Raw genomic sequence first — 8,396 nt, forward strand, 5'->3', positions numbered from 1 at the left:
TTCTCAAGGTCAGAGCTGAAATTATTCCACCCTCTTCAGTAAAAACAGCAGCAACCAGCAGCAACCAGCTTCCACTGCAGTCACTATAAGCAGAGACGCAACAGAGTAGTCAACCTTGAAGTATCATATGAATAGTAATGGGGGGGGGGGAGATGCATGTACTAAAGTATATTTTCTGGGAAATGAACACAATGTTCTCTTTAAAAAAACCTGCGCTTTAGAATAATCACCCTGTGAGTATCTTACTCGCTAGAATTAGTTCATATTAGCATTATCCAAAATCATCATCTGGATCCTAGTTTGGCTTGGCTTTTCCAGGGGTCTCTGAAAAGGTTGGGGAACCAGCATGGCCAATGGTCAAGGATGATGGGAACTGTGTTCCAGCAACAACTGGAAGGTCACAGTTTCCCAACCTCTTTCCAAAGCTACTAGTTGCACCACAGGACAAAACACAGGTATCACGCTGTTCTTACCAGTATATTTCAGTCTGCAGGGTAAACAGTAGCTTGGCGGGTGTTACTGGAGAAACATCAAGGGGGAATGATTTTAAAAGCTGTTCCCAGCTGCCAGAGTCCAGAGATCCAAACCCTCCTTTCTAACTAACACTTTTTAAAATGCAGAAGCATAGCCTCCAACTGTCCTCAAAAGGCCGGGACCGTCACAAAAACCCTTAAGCCATCACAGCTCCTCACTTTGAATGGTATGAAAGAGATCTTGTTCATTGATCTCCCCCATCATGTAAGTGCAGCCTCCAGGACTGGGTCTTCACAGCATTAGATTCCAGGAGAAATGGCAGCGTCACAACTGACTTCTATTCCCTATATATAATAGAATTTAGCATTACCTCCAACGTTCCTTTTGATACCAGATACCAACAGATGACTCATTCTAATCTGAACCTAACTTTGAAAACACAATTCAGAGGTGAAGCAACCGCCTCTGCAGTGGAAGATCATTTATTGAGTTTCAGCTTTATTAGGGAGCGTAAACCAACCTCGAGTACCCAGCCATTAATGGATTATGGATCCCAGGCTAGGGGTGATGGGAGTTATACTTGAACATCTGGGGACCCCAGTTTCAGGAAGCCGGGCTTAAAACGTTCAGCTTTTAGGACAATGGGTAGAATCAGTGCTTTTGTCTTTTTTCAAGAAGAAGAGAAGAAGAAGAAGAGTTTGGATTTGATATCCCGCCTTTCACTCCCCTTCAGGAGTCTCAAAGCGGCTAACATTCTCCTTTCCCTTCCTCCCCCACAACAAACACTCTGTGAGGTGAGTGGGGCTGAGAGACTTCAAGGAAGTGTGACTGGCCCAAGGTCACCCAGCAGCTGCATGTGGAGGAGCGGAGACGCGAACCCGGTTCCCCAGATTAGGAGTCTACCGCTCTTAACCACTACACCACACTGGCTCTCAGTGTGGTGTAGAAGAAAAGGTGCCAGAATGCAGACCTTTTCCAGAGCTCAAAAAGGAACTATTTGGGCTCCAGGTGGGGGGTGTCTCCTCAACAGCCAGATGATTGTTGAGACTGAGGGGGGGGAGCCTTCATTGCATCAGCTCACACACCTCCCTGTCTCACATGAGCTGGAGCAGCACAGTGACTTGCTCAGCTGAGGCGCTGCTTTCCTGCACATCCGCCATTATCTGGGAGGTTGAAGAGCCTCGGCAAAGCCCTGCTACACCTGCAGCTCATCGGGGACCTTCTCCAGAACCTATAGAAGATGCCCCCTTCAGGGCTTTGCTGAAGCTGGTCAGGTCTTTCTCCACATTTCCAGGGGCTACCTGAGAGGTGCTGGAACGCTGTTCCCAAGTATTCTGCCTGAAAAAAAGTCCTGGGTGGGATCCAGCATCATGCTAATAGGATTGTTCTGCATGGGGGGGGGGGAGTCCCACTGCACTAGCGGCAGTCCTTGTGGTGACATCTGCTAGTGCACCAAATTAGTTGAATCCAGTTCCTTAAACCATATTTTTCAAGACCTCCCCCCCGCCCCACAAAAAATCAGAACTATGCTCAGAGGGAGAAAACAGAGGCATGAAGTATTGTTGGTCACAATATTCTGTCCTCCTCCCCCTTCCAAAAGTTGTGTAAATGTGGACAACAGATTTGGCTTCCTCCCTGCAGCTGTAGGTATCTTGGCTAAGATTCAGTCTCAGGTATTCACGCTATGCCAAATTAGAATTTCCCTTGTCATTTCAATTTAATCAGTCTCTGTTCTCCTCTGCCTGTTTTTTGTTTGTTTTTAAGAGGTCCAATTATTATATAGCTTCAATCAACACGGCTGGCCTTTGATTAGAGGAGACTTCCAGCCTAACAGCCAGTGTGAAACAGTGTAGAAAATGCTGGACTTGAAACCAGAATCCAGTTCTGGAGTCAACTCACTTGGCAAGTCTGGCAGGCAAGTTGCTTTTTTCTCAGGTTAAGCTCTCCTCCAGACATTCTTTTATTGTACATTCCTGATGATTTGTGCTCATGATGCTGTTGGGATGGTCATACCCAACTCCGCTTTCAATACTGTTTGCACTTACAAAGGTTTTGGGGTGTCACACTGTTTCATTTACAAGCAATATCTCATGCATATCTCATACCCTCCTGCTGAAATGCCTTAGCCTTTTATACCACACATGTTCTGGTTAATTTTTGTCTTGTTGCCCTATAGCACTTCTGGACAGCAATAATGTGTAGGTGAAAATGCATTAAATTAAGGGGAATTGCTTTAAAATGGTGTAATTAAAATAAAGACATGCGTATAAAAATGTATTTATCATGAGAAATTCACACTAAAATGCTGATGAGTTTCTATGAGAATTTGGTGAACTCAATTTAAGCCTGGAAAAATGTGGAATGGAGAGAACCAAAATTGACAGATCCTTCTTGCAGCCCATTCATGCAGAATCCATAAGTCAGCTCTATTCAGGGTCAGAGCAACTGCTTTCAGTTTAGGCCTGTGTCCTTTCAGTTTAGGCCTGTGTAATTTCCATCTCAGCCTCAGTTTGCTGGTTTTTAGAAACCAATGAAAGGCTAAAAAAAGGGTCCATTATACATTTTATAGATGCTATTTGATTGGTTTTAAAAATTCACTGGGTGCACTTTTTGTTGGTTTTGTCGTTGTTGTTTTCTGGAATACTTTATTTTTTATTCTGATTTTATATATTTATGAGATTTGTAAGTCTCTTTAAACAACTGAATTAGATAAAGCCGGACACAAAAGCATGAGGTGGATAGGGAGAGAATCATTGAACAGAATTCTGAACACCTGAGAAAGCTGGTTATTCTATTTTCATGCATTATTTCCACTTGAGGCTTTCCATTAGCCCAATAATTGTTGTGGCCAAATTTCTCTCCTTAATCATTCAAAAATATCTTTTATAGAATTCCTCATTAATGACTAATTTGAAATGGAACTGAGTCTTAGCAATTCTAGGCATTGGAGCTGCTCCCAGATTTTTTTTAATTTCTTGTTGCTAAGTATCATGAAAAACTATATTTCTGTGTAGGCTTTTTACCTGGAAGTGAGTTCCAATGAATTCACAAATCTCTGAGTATAAGGTTCCAAAGTAGTTTTCCATACGTCCCATACAAGGAATTAGTCTAACCCACCCTAGGATGTGAGAGACTAGTCACTTGATTCTTTTGACCCTTTGGAGAGTAATTGTTTTTAATTGCTCTCTTGCAGGCTTCTCAATTAGATGGAGCCTTTGAAAACATTCTGTTTAACATGATGGAAGCAAGATTTCTTAATGAGCTGGAAAAATACACATTTTTATTAATTGTAACGATTGCTTTAGCTGCCTCTAAGCCTCGTAATAGGAGTGGTTCTCCCCCCCCCCTTTACCCTCTTCTCCTCTTCTAGATAGAAAATATACTACCAGTTGTTTATCACAGAGATGAGAGATCTCGTAAAAGATAGACATCTTACATCAAGGTGGCACTGCTGGTTGCTGGATTCCAGTGTAAAAGATAGATGCAGGTGAGCAGATCATAGGAAAGGTTGAGAGGAGTCAAGGCAAAGGAGGAGATTTTTGTCGGAAGCTTCAAAGCAGTGTCAACAAAGCACACGAAGCTCAGAAAGTGACAGATGCAGAATATTTTAAAAGTCCACCTAACATTGATCTTTTAGCTTCACTGATTCGTTTCTGTGACAATACCATTCAACATTCTCACCCACCATTCAACATTCCCACCCACCAGCTTGTTATTTACAATGAGACTTGGGTCCAAACTAGTTCTGTGATTGTTTTCTACAACAATATTGTTATAAGTTTGGGAGTGCCTGGACCCCTCTTCTAATTCCAGGGTGCCCAACTTTCAATTTAGGATGTTAAATGTTATGTACTGAAGTTCTCACCCTGGGCCAGCAGGGGGATACTGTAGATAGTTCAGGTCCACATATGCAAATAAGGGATCGAAAGTGACATTCAGTGATTGGGTAGTTACAGAAAATGGTTACTGTTGCGTTGTAGTGGAGCTCTATATAAGCAGGCTGGCTGAACCCTTCAGTTCAGTTCTGTTCTGGCCTGTGAATAAACAAGAGCTGTTTGAAGAATCACTGTGTCGTCTGATATGTTCACCCACAACTTAACATTAAAGATGTAAATCATCTTAAAATATAAGCCAGGCTGACTTCCTGTAGAATGGATCATTAAAAGAGTACAAAGAAATGGGTGATGTCCCATTAAGAAGGCCATTAACAGATACTTTCTGGTCAGGGCAGCAAATGGGGGAAGCCCCTCCCTGAGGAAAGAGATAGATAGAATTGCGCTGGGCATTGAGGTAAGCAGATAATAAAATGTGTTGCTTTTGGAAGCTGGAGGGTGGGGCAGAACACGAGGTGGGGGGTCTGTTTTATGCTGCAGAGAGAGTCAGACATGAAATTTGGGGTCTCTTGGAATCTGAGGCTGCAGCAATGAAAGGAGCAGGACCCTCTTGGAATGTGAATGCTCTGTATTCAGGTTGTATATGTATATACATAAAGAAACCATGTATCATAAAGACACTGCAGTCTCTGCTGTGCATCATTGTCCAAAAAGAAACTCAGACCCTGGTAAGTGTACCTGGTATCCTGGCAATCTCACACTACTTGGAGATTGAAGTGGCAAGCAAAAATATGTTGCTAAAACATTGGTTAGCATCAAGGCAGCAGAAGCAAATGCCACATTATTCCTTTGGTTGTGATGGTCCTATGATTCAAATGAATTTAAAAGCAGAACTGCCCATACTTGGATTATTTCTTTTCCCATCAGGGTAGAAAACCCTGTTTTCTTTTCTTGCTTTTTGCTCTAATGTATCAGAAATGTTGAAGCATGTGTAAAGCATGAGATGGTATTGAGTGTGGAAGTGAAATGACAGTTGTATGTTTCACAGCTGAAGTAACACACAAAGTCATCTAAAGAATGGGTGTAAGGCCAAGGTCTAAAGCAGGATTGGGGAAGTAGAGGCCCAAGGGCTTAATGCAGCCCTCCAGGCCTATCTGGCTCTCAGCACCCTCCTCAGGTCACACACCTCATTTCCAGGCCACACTATTCTCTGGCCCTTGCCTTTACACCTCGAGTGTTTTTCCTGGCTGGAATTTGTCTCTGATATCTGATTATGCTTCTTGCTTCCCTGGATAGACAATGGAGAGTGGTGTACAAGTGTGTATAGAAACTAGCCTAGTGTACAACACTAAAATTTGCATTTATTTCTCCACCCACTTTTGCCTCACTGTTAATTTTTAAAAGAACGAACCGTTTTTAACAAAGAGAAATAGCAATTAGTACAACACCGCAGCCAACACCAAAAAGCTAACATAACACAGAGTTTTTCCAAAATCCGTTTTTGCTGTACAGTGGTAACTCGGGTTAAGTACTTAATTCGTTCCAGAGGTCCATTCTTAACCTGAAACTCTTCTTAACCTGAGGTACCACTTTAGCTAATGGGGGTCTCCTGCTGCTGCTGCGCCGCCGGAGCACGATTTCTGTTCTCATCCTTAAGTTCTTAACCCGAGGTACTATTTCTGGGTTAGCAGAGTCTGTAACCTGAAGCGTCTGTAACCTGAAGCGTCTGTAACCCGAGGTACCACTGTACTTGTTTTAAACTGCCACTCTGCCCCCACCCATGTCATCTCCTGCTGACCCTACTTAAACCTCTACCTTTATTTAAAATCACCACTTTTCCCCTCTCAGTGAATCACCATTTCCACTTTATTCAAACCTCTGCCGTTTAAAACCTCCATTTTCATCTTGGTGATTCTCTATCCCTTCCTTACTCAAGCCTCTTCCATTGTTTAAAACCACTATTTTGCCTCTCAGAAGTATGTGTTCAGTCACATAAACAGATAATTTATGCTAGCAGCCTGACTCTAGCTAGCTAGCAGTTTGCTAGCTTGAGTGGTTTTTAAGCCTTGCTTGTAAACCTGGCAATGACAGGCTAGCTTGTTACATTTCCCACAAGTGAATGATGTCATTCCTAGGAGGAGAGGGAGAAACTACAGCTACCTTTGCAAACCCGCTCCTTAGCAAACGTTGCTAAGTGATAGACTTGGTCGCACTGAGGAAGCCACAGAAAATTGCCTGTATTCAGGTGCTGCTTTAAGAAATACCAAGAAATCACCCAGAGAGTTTTAGATCTAATTCCTGCTGTGTTCTCGGTGAGAAAATTACTGCTTTACAATAAAAACATAACTGCCACAAAATGCAGGCTAGCAGGCCTGGCTTAACCTGAATGGTGTGATTGATGTGATTTTTCTTTAGCCATTCACAGCTAGGATTGCATTAGGATTGCATGCACATTTTTGTTGCAATGCTCTTTGTGAAACAACTTGTAAAGCACTGGTTGTCAACCAGGGATGGGGGAACCTCAGGTCCAGGGTCCAAATGTGAACCTCTGGGTCCTTGGCCCTCAGAGATCTCTCCAGGCCACACCTTCCACTGACCCTACTTGTGATCATTTTTTGCCTTCTCTTGCTTGCCAAGATGGAGGATACAGAGGAGTGTGTGAGTATAGAAACTACCCTATTGTAAAAATGTAAAATTGGCATTAATTGCTTTGCCCACTTTTGTCCCTGGGCCTGCCCAGCACTGGTATATGGTCTCCAGAAGGGAATGCAGCCTTCAGACTAAAGAAGGTTCTTTGCCCCTGGTTTGGATAATTCAGAGCTGTGGGGGCACCATATTTCTTAATGGATATATAGTATGACTCACTTATTTCTGCCTTTGCCCTCAAGCAGACCTACTGGACCCACTGGAAATACTGCAATAGTGATTCGATCCTTAATTTAGCACCAAAGGTATGCTAGGAGGAATGGAGACGGGACACAATTCTTCCTCAAAGGAAGACAACTGAAGTTAAAATTGAGAAGACAAAGCTAACAGGACCTAGCAGAGTTCAGTGAAGGAGTAGCAAGGACAGGGCGGTAGAATGTTAAGCAACAGAATCTATGGGAAGTCTCATGGGAAATGTTCATCTGGCTGATATCAAAGGATGCGAGTAGTTTGGTTTGGTAGGTCAAGTAGGGAAAGCAATTCCAGACTTCAGATGCAACAGGAAAGAGGATGCAAGAGAGAGGAAAAGGGAGAAGGCCAGTGTTGGATGCAACTGCACAGAATTGAGAGTTGCTACAAGCTTAGATGGACATAGAAGGGAACTGGACAGATGCTTGGAGAACAGGACCACTACTCATAATGGCTGTAAGGCCCTTCCATTTTCAGAAGCTGCTGAATACCACTTGCAAGGGGGAAGGGTTAATGCCTCCAGGCGTTTCTTGTGGGCTTCCCAGAAGCACCAGGCTGGCCGCTATGGGAAGCAAGATGCTTGGTGAGATGGACCTTGGTCTATGGGTAGTGTCAGGTTCCTGCATTGTCAAGTTGCCATGATCAGGGCCATGCCCCTGTGGGAGTACCCACAGAATCCATGGAATCTGCTGCTGCCATTTCTTACACTTGCAACATATTCACCTAATCCTTCTGAGTGAGTGGGCACCGGGCAGCAGTGAGAAGGGGTGGAAACTTCTGCCCTCTTGCCATCATCTCTCTTGGATTGATCCTGGGAGGAGAGGCATGAATATGGGAAGCCTCAGCTATGCCAAGGAGAGGTGGGTGAACTTAGAGAGATGGTCTTGCTGAGAGCACCCTTCCCATGCCTCCCCCCCCCCCAAAAAAAACCACATCGAATTATCATTCTTTTGGTCTGACAAAAAGATTTCAGACACCTGTGACTCTCTTTTCTGCGGGGGGGGGGGGGTAGGCTATTATCTGTCACATTTTACATCTCCAAAGCAACAGAAATATGTTGTTGTTGCATTGCATATATGCTCAGCTGGACAGAAATTTAAAAATAAAAAAAGATAAATTTAAAGGATCAAATTGCCTCTTTGATCTAAGTTAAAGGAGTTATCCCCAGACTGTCCTCAGAAATCATCCTTAATA

This window comes from Podarcis bocagei, assembly GCF_964188305.1.
Source record: "Podarcis bocagei genome assembly, chromosome: 10".
Classification (NCBI taxonomy): domain Eukaryota; kingdom Metazoa; phylum Chordata; class Lepidosauria; order Squamata; family Lacertidae; genus Podarcis; species Podarcis bocagei.